Source organism: Anabrus simplex, chromosome 5, assembly GCF_040414725.1.
Source record: "Anabrus simplex isolate iqAnaSimp1 chromosome 5, ASM4041472v1, whole genome shotgun sequence".
In the NCBI taxonomy this organism is placed as follows: Eukaryota; Metazoa; Arthropoda; class Insecta; order Orthoptera; family Tettigoniidae; genus Anabrus; species Anabrus simplex.
The window spans coordinates 111,810,023-111,826,207 of record NC_090269.1 but is presented as its reverse complement, the minus strand read 5'-3'; positions in this window follow the sequence as shown (position 1 = coordinate 111,826,207).

The following is a 16,185-nucleotide window of genomic DNA, read 5'->3' as shown; positions in this document are numbered from 1 at the left end:
TAATAATAATAATAATAATAATAATAAGAAGAAGAAGAAGAAGAAGAAGAAGAAGAATGAAAATGAAAACCTACAATCTGATTTCCAGTCTTTGAGCGGGTCAGGGATGTAATGAATGAACCAGATATAGGCTATTATTACAATGGGGTCACCATTCCCAAGGTGATATTAATGACTGATAAATGCCATGAAATGATAATGGAGAGTTTTGCTGGAATGACAGATGACAGGGAAAACCGCAGTACCCGGAGAAAAACCTGTCCCACCTCCGCTTTGTCCAGCACAAGTCTCACATGGAGTGACCGAGATTTGAACCACAGTATCCGGCGGTGAAAGGCCAACGCCCTGCCGTCTGAGAAACGGAGGCTCACAATAATAATAATAATAATAATAATAATAATAATAATAATAATAATAATAATAATAATAATAATAATAATAATAATAATAATAATAATAATAATAATAATAATAATAATTGTACCGGGCGGTACACCTCCACGCCGCGAATTCAAATATTGCGCCAGTTGAAATCCCTCTACAGGAGGAAGCCTGAACTTTAACAATCTGTATTAAATCAAAAGTTTCACGGAAGATGCCTCTACTGTCAATTTTGAAGTGTTTTGAACTATGTCTATTTCGATTTGTATTTGTTTGCTCTGTAGCAAGAAGTGTGGATATTCTCTTCTAGATGGCACTACTTAAGAACGATAATTGTGCACCCTAGTGCGAAGTGAAGGAACTGTTTTTTTTTTTATTGAAGAAATTATGTATTCATAAGTTTGTTCTTTGTTAAATTTCTTTCATTCATTTTTTGAGTTGGCAGTATAACCCTTCTCTTTCCGCCAGTTTTGAATTTGACCAATGAGTAATTTCTGTAATTAATTTTCCACCAGTCCTAGATGTCTTCTTCAGTTTTGACTTGTAATCTTTAGACGACCAATAAAAATTTATGGGCGGGTCGTTATCATTCATGAAAGGTCTCGAATGTTCCACGAGGGTATATAAACTGCTGATTTTCTTGTCTCGCACACGTCACATCACATATCTCACTATCCCAGAAGGTGACATCTTCGAAGAACTCAATGCAGCAGACCCCCAGGTGGTTAATGTATTCAGACCAGACGATTACCGCACCAGGAAACCTACAGCGCACATAATAATACAAACCAGGGGAGAAGAAGGAGAGCGCCGCCTGTACGCCTCAGGAGCAACATTCCGAGGCAAGAACTATTCAGTGATACCACCTCCTCCGACAATACTGAACCAACTACAACGAAACCCGGGCCTCAAACCCTTCTTCCAGGAACCCCCACCCCCGGCAATAACAACCATCACCACCACCACCACCACCACCATGACTACTACCACACCCTGCAACCCGGTATCAACCGTAATCACCATCAGTGTAACCTGCCACTCCTCCCCAGTCATGTCATCATCTCTCCCACCCCAGCAACCCCCCATCACTCCGCAGGAACAAGCCCCACTGTCGCCGTCAGCCAACAATTCGAACCTGCCAACATCAACCCAACAGTCACCACCGCCCCAGGCCAGGCCCAGCTGTGTGCTACGAGGAATCTCGCCGAACATCGCAGAGCCGCAAATTCTCCAAGAACTCCGGACTGCAGGCATCCCAGCACAACGGGTCATAAGGATACGCAACAACCACGGACCCACTTTCATGGTCCGACTACAGCTACCATCCGAAACCCACGTCCAACAACTCATCAGCTCAGGAGTTCAAGTATTCGGTCAACATCACAGAGTAGAACCTTCCTACTCCCAGCCCAACCGTCGTACCCCTGACCACGCACAACCCCGCACCCAACCACCCCCCAATCCAATCCAAGCATACCCACCAGTCTATCTCCCCCCCTCCCACCAATGCATACATCACCTCACGACCTCCCACACCCGACCTTCTCCGAATCCTCATCACTTCTCTCCAACAATGCACAACCACTCTCTACCTCCTAACCTCATACCTAATTCCAGGCTTATCAACTCACCTACTCTAGTAACTATATATTTGTAAAACTGTACTGAAAACCCCATATGTACTGTAGATCTGTATTGTTAACCCTATATGTAACTAATTGCAAACCCTAGTTGTAAATCACAATGTAACCACGGCAAGTCTCAATAAAAAGCACAAGAACGGATACTGCACCCTTAGCCAAGACGTCAAACACCCCCACTTCAACAAACCCAAAGCTCCCTCCTTTTTTCTTCAAACCACACCAAATCCCCGAACCCCGCCAAATCTCCTGGCCAGAGAGAAGGCGTAACCTTCTAGGTGGCCCGCCCCTCCCCTTCGGGGAGGGGAATGAAAACATCCCCCTTGGTCCTTGTCTCGGGGCCACTTCAGTAACATCTTTCGCAGTGTGTGAACATAGATAGCAGGGGGCGGGAAGCGCCTCTTTCTTCGGGCAGCAGTTCATCCACAAGGTAATGGTCGCTTAATAACTTTATTTCTTGCTAGCTCAGCAGTTTAACCCTCGGGGCAGGTTCGAAACTTTTCTCATGTAACCTATCTTTAAAATGTAATAGACATTTGGTAAAATTCCGTCTCCTTAACTACAAATTGGGATAGAGAGTGCCTAACCCTCTCGAGCTCCCACTCATATTGTTTTGAGGTGACTGCGTTTTCATAACCGTTTTTCTTCTCTTCGTAATGTAATAAAATTTTCTTATCGTGTCACCTCCATAGTATGGGATTAGCCCCTGTATAACTGGCCGAGTGCCACCTAGATTTTAAGAAGTTTCATGTAGGAGTGCAAGCTACGCCTCCAGTCAATTTGTTTTTTGGGCCATTTAATTAACCATGCGTTTGTTTTCTTCATGTGAAGGCCCTGTAGGTTGGGTACAAGATACCCCCGTTTCACTGTATGTGTGCCTTAAGGGCAGTTAGAAATGAAGGTTGTTGTAGCCTTTGACAGGCTGGTAAAATTGAGAGCGGGTCTGCTCTTTTCATCTTAACATTGTAATTAGGAGCAAGTGCTCCTTGTACTTAGGGGTTTTCTGCCCTGTAACTATTGTGGTGGTGAGCTGAGAGCTCATAAATTAATCTTGGGGCTCTGTAAATTCTTAAATTGTTAACTTGCTATTTGGTACCTGTTACATCTTTGCTATTTGTTGTCAGTTGTTGATTTTGAAAAGAAAATATAACCTTTGTTAATGTTTTAAATTAACTTTAATTTCGTAAGTTCAGACCTATTCCCGCCCGCACCTTCTTTCACCTCTAACTACCACGGATAACTCCGTAATAATAATAATAATAATAATAATAATAATAATAATAATAATAATAATAATAATAATAATAATGTATGTTGTATGTTGGGTATTCAGCCCGAAGGCTGGTTTGATCCTCTGCAACTCCGCAACAGCTGTCATAAATAGCCTAGGCGTCACTGAAGAGGCGTACTAGTGAAATGAGTAGTGAGGTAATTTCCCGTTGCGTTCCTCTACGAGCCAGCCGCTGCAATTGCATACCAGTCTGTCAAGCCCACTGAAATACATGCACCAACCGACCTTATGAGTGATATTTTCACACCATTCATAGCAGGGACTGGCTGCATAAGGAATGGTATTACTAGCATCACTCATACCTCAGTCACTTTCATATTGTCAAAGCCAAGGATGTGACTGAGGCAGGTCGATGAAAGTAACAAATTTGATATAGCCCATACCAGAAGACGTAGTGTACTGTAAACACTATATCTCGCCAGCAAAGGCATAATAATAATAATAATAATAATAATAATAATAATAATAATAATAATAATAATAATAATAATAATAATAATAATAATAATAATAATAATAATAATAATCTGCCGGGCTGAGTGACACCTTGGCAGGTTCGATCCTGGCTCAGTCCGGTTGTATTTGAAAGTGCTCAAATACGTCAAACTCGTGTTGGTTGATTTACTGGCACTTAAAAGAATTCATACGGGACTAAATTCCGGCACTTCGTCTCCGAAGACCGTAAAAGTAGTAGTTAGTGAGACGTAACAAAATAACATTATTATTGACACCTGATAGGTGACCTGCGTGTCTTTGATTAATCTAAGGATCTATGATTAATGTTAATGCTGAAGATGGCACACTGACGTAGACCCCCCCTCATCATAGGAATTAACCAAAGAAGGTTAACATTTCTGACCCGGCCGAGAACCGAAACCGGGACCCCTTGGACCAAAGACCAGCATGCTAACCATTTGACCATGGAGCCAAACTGAACGCTGAATGCAATGAATGCATATATTTAGTTAGTTAGTTAGTTAGTTAGTTAGTTAGTTAGTTAGTTAGTTAGTTAGTTAGTTAGTTAGTTAGTTAGTTCGTTAATTAGTTAGTTGGTCCCGTGCTGGAGGAGTAGCATGCATGCCTCTTACCTGTCTTCGATTCGCGACCAATGTCAGGATCTTTTTACCTAGGCCTGATAGCTGATTCGATGTCCACTCAGCCGACGGTGAGATGATGGCCTCGGTCTATTAAGCTAAGAATAACGGCTGAGAGGATTCGTCGCGCTGACCACGCTTCACCTCATGATCTACAGGCATTCGGACTGAGCAGCGGTCGCATGGTAGATGGTGCTGGGGGTGAAACCGATTGTCCATATCAAAGTCTTTCGTTGCCTGTAGTAACCTACGCCTGATCCCTTACGTCGTCTCTAGATTTATGAATCACAAGCGTAACTGTCCATTTCCCTCGTTACTTGATATGTACTCAACTCTGGTAGAGAAAAACCGCTCTGTAGATTGAAACCGCTCTGGTTTTCATCCAACTTACACTCCACTATTGACAGCATCCTCTTTTCCTAAAATGCCTGTAAACAACTTGCATGATCGTAGAAGTACCTCAATATTTGCTGTTTAGTGATAAATTAGAAGTCAGTTTTAATTGTAGAAGAAAATAGCCCTACCGATTGGGATAAGAAAAAGAAATGTTAATCACAGCTCCTTGCATTACTCTGTAAAGTCGCTCTTAGCCTTCTTGATACATTACTCTGACAACACTGTGACTAGTATGCAGCATATGTCCTTACCTTGGTTTGTTTAATGTTCTTATTTTCATTCTTATTCCTACTAAGAATCGGTTGGGAAGATGAATAGAGGACTTAAGAGCAACTTGGCACGTATTATGACACCTCTGTGTGCTTGTTCAGGAAAGCAAGGACTCAAACGAACGAACTGACTGAAGCCATCTGGCCTGAAATCACTGCCATTTCAATGCAAATAGTCTATTGTTATAAACAAATACATAGCAATTGGGAAATATTCCGGTGGCAATGGTCACTTACAGTAGTATGATAATAAAGTAAAATTATTAATAATAATAATGATATTTGCTTTACGCCGAGGTGCCGGAATTTAGTCCCGCAGGATTTCTTTTACGTGCCAGTAAATCTACCGACACGAGGCTATCGTATTTGGGCACCTTCAAATACCACCGGACTGTGTCAGGATCGAACCTGCCAAGTTGGGGTTAGAAGGCCAGCGCCTTAACCGTCTGAGCCACTCAGCCCGGCTAAAGTAAAATTAAAACATTACCCAACAACAACAACTACAACAAGAGTACAACAAGCAATCCCGTGGAAATAAAATACTAGTCTATATTACAAGAAATACTACTAGTTTAACATTCTAAATCTAGCAACATCATATACAAATTCCTACACGGCTTAAGTATTTCCAGTGCTTAACACTACGGCTTACAATACTATAGGTTGAATTTACTTCCACCGGGCGAGTTGGCCGTGCGCGTAGAGGCGCGCGGCTGTGAGCTTGCATCCGGGAGATAGTAGGTTCGAATCCCACTATCGGCAGCCCTGAAAATGGTTTTCCGTGGTTTCCCATTTTCACACCAGGCAAATGCTGGGGCTGTACCTTAATTAAGGCCACGGCCGCTTCCTTCCAACTCCTAGGCCTTTCCTATCCCATCGTCGCCATAAGACCTATCTGTGTCCTCGCGACGTAAAGCCCCTAGCAAAAAAAAAACAATTTCTTTCTTTCTTAATCTGTTTATTGTCCAGGGTTGGCTTTTCCCTCGGACTTAGCGAGGGATCCCACCTCTACCGCCTCAAGGACAGTGTCCTGGAGCTTCAGAAATCGGATCGGGGGATACAACTGCGGAGAATGATCAGTACCTCGCCCAGGCGGCCTAACCTGCTATACTGAACAGGGGCCTTGGTGGGGGATGGGAAGATTGGAAGGGATAGACAAGGAAGACGGAAGGAAGCGGCCGTGGACTTAAGTTAGGTACCATCCCGGCATTCGCCTGGAGAAGTGGGAAACCACGGAAAACCACTTCCAGGATGGCTGAGGTGGGAATCGAACCCACCTCTACTCAGTTGACCTCCCGAGGCTGAGTGGATCCCGTTCCAGCCCTCGTACCACTTTTCAAATTTCGTGGCAGAGCCGGGAATCGAACCCGGGCCTCCGGGGGTGGCAGCTAATCACACTAACCACTACACCATGGTTGAATTTACTACTAGCTTAATATTGTGGTCATCATTTCCATTACTCTTGAGTAAAGATGTACATATTAATCTAATACATAGGAGGGAAGAAACAGGAGATCTCACTCGTTTTTCTATTTCTTTTTACTAAGATCGATGAAGGGAATGTAACTAGGTAGGAGATCTACAGTTATATCTACGCCTGTTGATACCGGTTGGTTATAAATAGAATATACCCATTACACACGTAAGTACAAAAAGATATAAAACACATTTTAGCGATTTATTACTGTTAATCTATTCTGGCTCTGGGGATAGATATTTCGTGTGCATCAGTAGGAGAGCCTCTCTAGATTGCACTCTGGACATCAAGCTGCACTGTTTCTGGACCAAGGAAAATGTCAGTACCCGAGAGAACGTGTTTAGGAAACTGACCAGTAGAACCTGGGGTGACATTCCATACACCTCAACACTGGCATTATGTGTCTTTGCAGCAGGGAGCACCTCTGATCAAGTGAAACAGATTATAAGATGGACCGTGTGGTTTATGTCGGGATGTTTGAAGCCGAGCCCAGTACATAAACTGTGCCCCATTGTTTGAGTAGCTCAACCCTATATCTGAAAGAAAATCAGACCTCCACTAGGGGTTTCGTGAACTAGAACACGTTGTTGTTTGACGGCTCAGATTTAGGAAGAGTTTTAGCTCTGGAACACAAGTGTTGACATCCTTGAACTAAGTGAACCCGGCTGAAGTCATATCCTCTGGTGTCAAATCACTTTTTTTTTTTAACAATTGGCCTTACGTCGCACCGATACAGATAGGTCTTATGGCGACGGTGGGACAGGAAAGGGTTACGAATGGGAAGGAAGCGGCCGTGGCCTTAATTAAGATACAGCCCCAGCATTTTCCTGGTGTGAAAATGGGAAACCACGGAAAACCATCTTCAGGGCTGCCGACAGTGAGGTTCGAACCCACTATCTCCCGAATGCAAGCTCGCAGCTGCGCGCCCCTAACCGCACGGCCAAATCTCTTGGTCGAATCACTTCTATTTCCAGGCAAACAATTGATGGTCACCATTCCATTACTCTTAAATAAAGATGTAAATGTTAATCTAAAAATGAAAAGAAAAAAAACAGATATTTTCTATTTTTTTAATAGTACTAAGATAAAAAGTATTAAGTAGTTAAATCGCCAAGTGAAGACTTGAATTAAGCGATCAGAACATCTTGGTTAAATTAGAACTGAGCTCTGGCAGCGATGAGCCACACACTGTTTAGAGAACATCATTTCCCACGGGGATAATAACTTTGAGAGACAAAACAAACGTACAGAAATAGAACCTTTTACCAGCTGAAGAAAACTTCCTGTATAAGTGAGATATTACCCCGGGTTCAAAGCATATGATGATCAGCCTTATACTTGATCATCCTTGCACAAAGGAAAGTAGTTTTAACTAGTAATAAGACCATCTCGATATTATGCTGACTAGCGAGTGTTTGGCCAGATATGAAATTACAAAATAGTGCAGTATACAGTTCTTCCTCTATGTCCAGGTTAATTTCCAGTGAGGCAGCCCTATTTTTCGTCGCACCGACACAGATAGGTCTTATGTCGAAGATAGGAGAGGAAAAGGCTAGCAGTGGGAAGGAAGCAGTCGTGGCCTTAATTAAGGTGTTAAAATGAGAAACTACGGAAAACCATCTTCAGCGCTGCCAACGCCCTAACCTCTACCCGCTTATCCACCCTCAAGGAGACTGTTGGCACTTGGCAGGGGGGATCTTCTTATACCGGAAGATACTCGGTCGCTTCATTCGTTAGCCGCCTGCATATAACAAAATTGTCATAAGCAGTCGTTGCCCCCTCTCCACCGCGGGGAGGTGAATGTCAGGATTTCACCGTCATTGAAACTGAGACCATAATGGCTTTTCTCAGTTTATCTGGATCTTCAGAGAGGGTTATTCTGTATAGAGTAATAAATAAGTTACAAGATTGTGAGCAACTGCAAAATGACCTCGATAACGTTGTGAGATGGACAGTAGGCAGTGGTATGAAGAAGATAAACGGGGTTAAAAGTCAGGTTGTGAGTTTCACAAATAAGAAAACTCCTCTCAGTTTTAATTACTGCGTTGATGGGTTGAAAGTTTCTTTTGGCAGATATCCGACATATTTACATTTTCCGACAAAAGAGTAGTGTTACAAAAATGTTGCGAAGTTTGGACTGGGAAGACTTGAGAGAAAGGAGACGAGCTGCTCGACTAAGTGGTATGTTCCGAGCTGTCAGTGGAGACATATCGTAGAATGGCATTAATAGGCGAATAAGTTTGAGTGGTGTCTTTAAAAGTAGGAAGGATCACAATATGAAGATAAAGTTGGAATTCAAGAGGACAACTTGCGGAAAATATTCATTTATAGGAATGGGAGTTAGGGATTGGAATAACTTACCAAGGGAGATGTTCAATGAATTTCCAATTTCTTTGCAATAATTTAAGAAAATTCTAGGTAAACAACAGATAGGGAATCTGCCACCTGGGCTACTGCCCAAAATGCAGATCAGTCGTAATTGATTGGGATTTCCTTTCCCACTTTTCTCTGCTGATCTCCCTAGTTTTCTCCACCCCCTGTGCAATAACTTAACAAAAGAATACAGTTCATTTTCAATTTTATACATTTTTCCATATACCAGGTGGCTCTCCATCCCCGTACTTTATACTTTATACTTTATACTGTCCCACATGCAGTAGTGATGAATGGGATGCTGGTCACAGATTTAGAAAGGAGCGTGACAACGTGCTCGTATATCATATGAAACAAATGACAGTCATTTTGTTATACACGTTCTGTAACAGGGTGCATTTGTAAGCTCGCCAAAGACGCAGAAAATACAGTTTACTAATTCATTATTTTATACACGTACAGACATTCCACTGTACTAAAAAGTTGCTTGCTGTTCGGCGAAATATGTGTATAAAGGCAAGCGACTATTTGGAAACTCTTGTGCATTCCATCTGCGAGCTTCGGCTGCATTCCGACCAGATTCTCCATGGATGAAAATTATGTCTGTTTATTCTTCGTTGTTGAACACACCAGCCTTTGTCGATAAGTTGACAGCAACTGTAGTGCAAGTGTGCCAAATACCACCCTGCCACTGAGCATTTGAAAAGGAGGCTTCCTAACTTAAGGAGTGGGTAGTGCTGAGGAATGTGCAGCAAACAGCCGTCCGGTTCTCTCTTCACAATCTGACGTAACTAAGCTGCAGACAGTAATACCCCTATCAAAATCAGTTGTTAGATATCCCATTCATCATTAGTGCATGCGGGACACATAAATAGAAAGGACGGTGCTAGCGGAGCGCCTGGTATATGTATTGAACCCTTTGGTCCACACTGAAGGATACCTACCTTCCTTACCTATCAGCAAAATTTCATGAGATCTGTCTCTTGTGTCGTATCGGGTTCTTCGGCACTTGCTGAGGTAAAGCTAGGGTTCAGTAATTCTAATCTATCTACTCAAATGAAAGGTCTGTGTTTAAAAAATATTCCTATTTATTCAAGTAATTTCTGAAGAATTAATCATTTATCATCGGTATCATTGGGATCCAATCGTGTCCACTGGACACCACAATCATTTTACACAGAAGGTCAGAACACTGGTGTGAGCCTTTGACATAACTGCCTGATGGGCTTCCTTATTAGAAACCATTGTCTCAATTATTAATTAAAGAAAAGAAAGTCTGGAAATCCTTAAATTCGGCTTCCATGATAGACTCCATGTACCATCATAGTGATTCTTTATGGTCCAGTCCTCGTAACACGAACTCTGGACTCTGGGTATAATTAAGGCAGTCCAATCGGTGTGTGCCACACAGTGGTTATACGGCATGGATCCTTAATTGAATCGATGTGACCTGCGACTATGTCATGGACCGACATCTAAACTTCTAAGTTACTTTAAAGTCATTGTGGATGATGACCGCAAGGAAAATGTTGCTACGGTGGCATATGGCCCTACTCTAAGTCCTGAGGCGGATGACCCCATGACCATCCAAGTTTCCAAGCTAAAGGCTAAACACAATTAAGTTACATCGGTTGATGACCAAAGTTTCAACTTTACTAACCCCAGCGCATTTACTGCTACATCAATCAAAGTCAAATAATGCAACAATAACAACAACAATGCTCACAATACTTTGTGGCAGTAAAATCCATTACCTTCGGACATGTCCCCTTAATCGTTACGTTAACATTTACATATTCCTCTGAAAAATAAACTAAGATTTCCAGAATGCATCTTCAAGTTATTCGCTTGATTTAAAGTTATTTCAAAATACGTTTCCACTGAAATGAAAATGAAATGTCGTATGGCTTTTAGTGCCGGGATATCCCAGGACGGGTTTGGCTAGCCAGGTGAAGGTCTTTCTATTTGACTCCCGTAGGCGACCTGCGCGTCGTGGTGGTGGTGGTGATGATGATGATGAAGACAACACATACACCCAGCCCCCGTGGCATTAGAATTAACCAATTAAGGTTAAAATCCCCGACCCGGCCGGGAATCGAACCCGGGACCCTCTGAACCGAAGGCCAGTACGCTGACCGTTCAGCCAATGAGTCGGACTACGTTTCCACTGAATTTAATAATTAAATAAATTTAAATGATTTAATGAAATCTTAATGAACAACAAATTATATCTCCGCGGACGAATGGTTTCTTTCACAAGTCCCTACACAAGTCTTGACGTAATTCATTTTTAATCATGTTGGATGTGTATCGTCGGTTGTTTGTTCCTGTAGCTGGAAAAAATTACATCACTTATTTCCAGTATTTATCTTGTTTCGTGACATCACACTTTAATTTAATTTAATACTAACCATTATTACTACTTGGATAACCCTGATAATTAAGTACAAAACCATAAGTAACTCGCCGTACAATGTAAACCGATTACGATGTCATATCTTGTCATAACATTGCCGTGAAGCTTTGTGCGCTCCTCACATACAAAACCATCATTATTACCATCGCTCTATATTTTGGACAACCGTGAAATTGGCTAACCTTACTCATTATACTCTAAGTTCGTGGTCTCAAATGTACATTACAATCTCAATTAAACAGATTTAGAGTATCTAATAACACACACGTTATTCTCGGATGAAAATTTCAACTAGATTCCGTAATTATTGATATCTACTGCCAAGAAATGCGATCTCGTTTCAATGCGTAACACACTCTGCACGTTCCGTTATTCGAGCTGCGAACTCCTATCACCTGACGGCATTGAGAGACGACCCCCGCTCTGCTGTGATATGAAACATCTGTTTCGTCTTGCCTGACTGGCCTCTCAAAATGAAACCTTTAACTTCGCCGACATAATTAAACAAATTACGATATTTCTGACCAGCAAAATGCACATAGATTATACTTCAAAATGCCCTACAATAATTGTACACGTCGCAAATTAATACCGGCGTGGATTCTCCAGTTCTACATTCCATCCCAAACATTACACAAAATCTCCCTCGGACTTATACATACCCCGCACATTTACAGGCTTCCAATCACCTGATTCACAAATCCTATCTCAACTCATACGGCAAATCTGAACTCTCGTCTCAACTCGACGGCTCTCACTGACAAAAAAAAAAAAAAAAAAAAAAAAAACCTGGAATAAAAATACTTAGAATCCACGACGCATAATATGCACAAATACATTAATAATGAACACTTCGCATAATGCTCTCGTATTTTCACCGAAATGGCTGTCAAAATTCTACTATTTTTTTTTATTGTCAGTCAGACACAGTTTAAATGGACATAGAATAACGTTTAACTTCGTGACAAAATTCACCACTCTACATTTTTCAACCCGACAGCGCGTTTCCACTCGAATGAAAATGGGTAACCATGGATTTCTTACATTAATTCGTCAAAATTCAAACAGAAAATTTTTATGTCAGATAAAATTATCTCAATTCAACATCACAAAAGTATAGGGAATACATTCACGGAAATTGACGATCTACTCTGGACGTGATATCACTTCGAAGCCCTCACTAATAACTTTTACATGTCACACGGCACTCGCAATATTTTAAAATTTATCGAAGCAAAAAATAAAACAAATGAGCTTTCGTCATATTTTGACATTCGCCAAAACATATGGGTGACCAACTGCGCCATAAAAACTCATTTCAAATGCACATAAGTTTGATATCACAAAACAAGGTATAGTAGGTGGTAAGATGGCAACGCACCTACCTTAGATTTACGTCGGATTCCATCCTTCGGCTCACCCGTGACCTTCCGTCGTTTATCTAGCCACTTTACATTTCTGATTGTACATCATAATATTTATTTATTTTTCTGGAAATACAACATTAAAAAAAGAAATACCCTTCACACGTGTCTCCGTTGATCACACTCGCCTGATGGTAGTTACTGCCCGCACACGAATTACTTTTACAACACAAAAAGTATTTTACCACTCTCTAATACTACTTCTGCAGTATCTTGACCGTCCTTTTTATAAGACTACTTTTACTCAAACAAAATCCACTTGGATTCAAGACTCCAGCGACATTGGCCAAAATCTGTTCGTCGGACTTAGTCTACTTTTGTCGCTTGATTTGCAGAACAGTCTAACTCTCTCGCTCAAGATTCAATAACACAATGCAGGGGGTTTCATCATGGCGTCCCTTCTATATTTATAGCCATTACCCCCTCTCTCCAGGCATTTCCCTTTGCCGCCAAGAAAATTTGCGTAACTTTTCTGACTTAAATGAACCGTATTTAAAAGAGTTTTGGATGTAAACACATACTTGCTACATGGCTATCGGTAGTGTTCCTGGACATTTAAAATTTATGCATATTAAATTAACTGGTTAGATGACCTCATTTGATAGGCACTACTTTTCTGCCGACTTCGCGTGGGGACGCTAGACATGCGCACCCTTCTGAAATAATCCCCAGAAATGGCTTAGCAGTCTCAAATCTGTCTTGCTAAAGAGAAATTGTCTTATAGATAAATACAGGACCATCATTAGATTTCATTCACCACTAATTCCTTCATATAATTATGTTTATTCGACATAAACCTTCTTCGGTATCCTTCCACTGCCGACACGTGCGGATGACGTCACATCTCAGAGCGTGGGACGAATAGTAGCTACCTCCTTGCCACCTGTCACTCTCGTGATATCAATAAATGTTCAGAAATGTAGTAACTTTTCATACTTAAAATTCTTAGGGCACATTTTTTTTTGCTAGGGGTTTTACGTCGCACCGACACAGATAGGTCTTATGGCGACGATGGGATAGGAAAGGCCTAGGAGTTGGAAGGAAGCGGCCGTGGCCTTAATTAAGGTACAGCCCCAGTATTTGCCTGGTGTGAAAATGGGAAACCACGGAAAACCATCTTCAGGGCTGCCGATAGTGGGATAAGAACCTTAGGGCACAAAGATCATGGGTTCAGTATACAGGGTGTTTCCGCAGTGATGATGATACAGGCTTTCAGGTACGCTAGAGGAGGGCACATGCATCAATTTGAGATAGGGAACAGTGGCCACGAAACGTCCCATTCACTGGGTATAAACCAAATTTGTTGCTGGATGCTTCTGAACGAGAGATTTTTGAAAACCTAGTAATCTTTGTGTGAAGATGTAATACCTTTATTTACCTGCGCTGCATTCACACCTTACGAAAACAAGTACAACAGCTATTCAAATTAGGTCCCCCAGCTTCACTTGCATCGCAGTAAGTTCTGACGTATTCGGTCGAGCATCTCTGATGTCGTTCTAGCAATGACATTAGCAGTGAGAATTTTTGCCAGGAGCTCTTTTCAGTCCCTAGAAATGTCTCGCACACAAGACTTTCCGTAACTCCATAAGAAGAAATCAAGTGGGATCATATCTGGCGGACGAGGTGGCCAGGAAACAGGATCTTCTCTTCCTGTCCACTTTTCCGTGAAAGTATGATTAAAGTGTTCTCGAGTAGGATGTAAAAAGTGGGCTGGAGTCGCATTATGCGTTGCCAAACCTGCAACTTACGAAAACACAGAGTTGGCATATAAGGTGTGACTGAGGCGTTTCCGAACCTGTGCGTCCTATACATGTGCCCTACACCAGATTTCGCCCCCAATTTGCTTCACTATCTGCTATGTTCCTAACTGATTTAATGAAACTGGGAAACCCATTAACAAAGCGTGAAATTCAAATTTAGACTGTTTTTGAGCCAATCAGATTTATATAAACGGTTAAGAGCTGTTCTGATTTGGCCAGGATGATGTATTCTACCGCTATTCATATTGATGGCTGCTTATACATTATTCTTCTTATCATTATTTATATAAATAAAATCGTAACGATCGTGTGTCTGTATATTGACTATTTTGGCGAAATTTCCGTACAGTTATCCATTTCAGGTGTAATAATGACTATCTGCATATTTTTTTTAGCTTTCGTGTCTGTCTATTACTTGAAAACTACTGGATATATTTCTACCAAACTTCATATTTAGAATCCACCTGTTCTTGGATAGGTTTTATGGCCAATAGTGTTTTTAAATCCGTGAATTGACTTGGGTTTATACAAAACTGAACCGTGATTTTGCATTCCCACAAATTATACACAACCAAACTTAATGGAAATCTACCTGCCTTCACAGAAATCAATTTCTAAACCTTTTTTCTAATTTGCATCATTTCGATACGAGGATTAATAAGGGAGATATCATGAACGGTCGGTTTTGCAGGCTAAGTCCAGCGGACATAGCCCAAAACCTGTTGTACGTGGAGCAGATTTCTTTTATATCTATATAAATAAAATCGTAACGACCATGTGTCTGTTCGTTAACTATTTTGGCGAAATATTCGTACAGCTATCCCTTTAAGGGGGAATAATGACGATCTGCATATTTTTAGCTATAGTTTCCTGAAAGTCCTAATTCCCCCCGCCCCCTCACCCAAAATCAAGATTGCAGCACAATCTGCCAGACGAGCCAGAAAATTGAAATTAGGCAAAATTATACATTTTAACCTGTAACCGACGGAAAACTTCCAAGATCGTTAAATGTTTCCACTTTTTATCGCCGAAGAAAGTCGAAATATGGACGCAATTTTAATGACGGTGCAGATATTTCTTTCGAGTTATTTCGCGGCTAAACGGTAAGTCCTATCAGAAAACGGATGCCACAATCTCCGTTCAATTTGGAGTGATCTACAACTTTGGTCCTGTGAGCTTTTGTCGTCTATCTCTCCCTTATACGTTAAATCTGGCTGTATTTATCGACTGTTCGTAAATTTTGTGCTTTTTTTACACATATATTACACAGTTTGACACACTTATAGAAAAGATAGAATAATAGAATTTGGCACGCACATTGACACGACCAATTGCTATATGCGAACCAAATGTCATGATTTTAGCTTCCACATAAGTATGTGAAAAATAATGTAAAATGTTAAAAATGTATCCAATTTCACCCCATTCAAATATCGTAATTCAATCGAACCCATAAATATGGGAGATATGAAAAAATGTTTTAAGACCAGACATATAGAGCAATAAAAGGAGCGTCTGATGGTGTGAACCATTTGTTGATATGATGTACCGTTTAGGAGCATTAAATCTCGAAATGAAGGTCTGCACTTACAACGTGCCCATGCTAATGTCATCTATATAAATTAGATCGTAACGACCGTGTGTCTGTGCATTGACTATTTTTG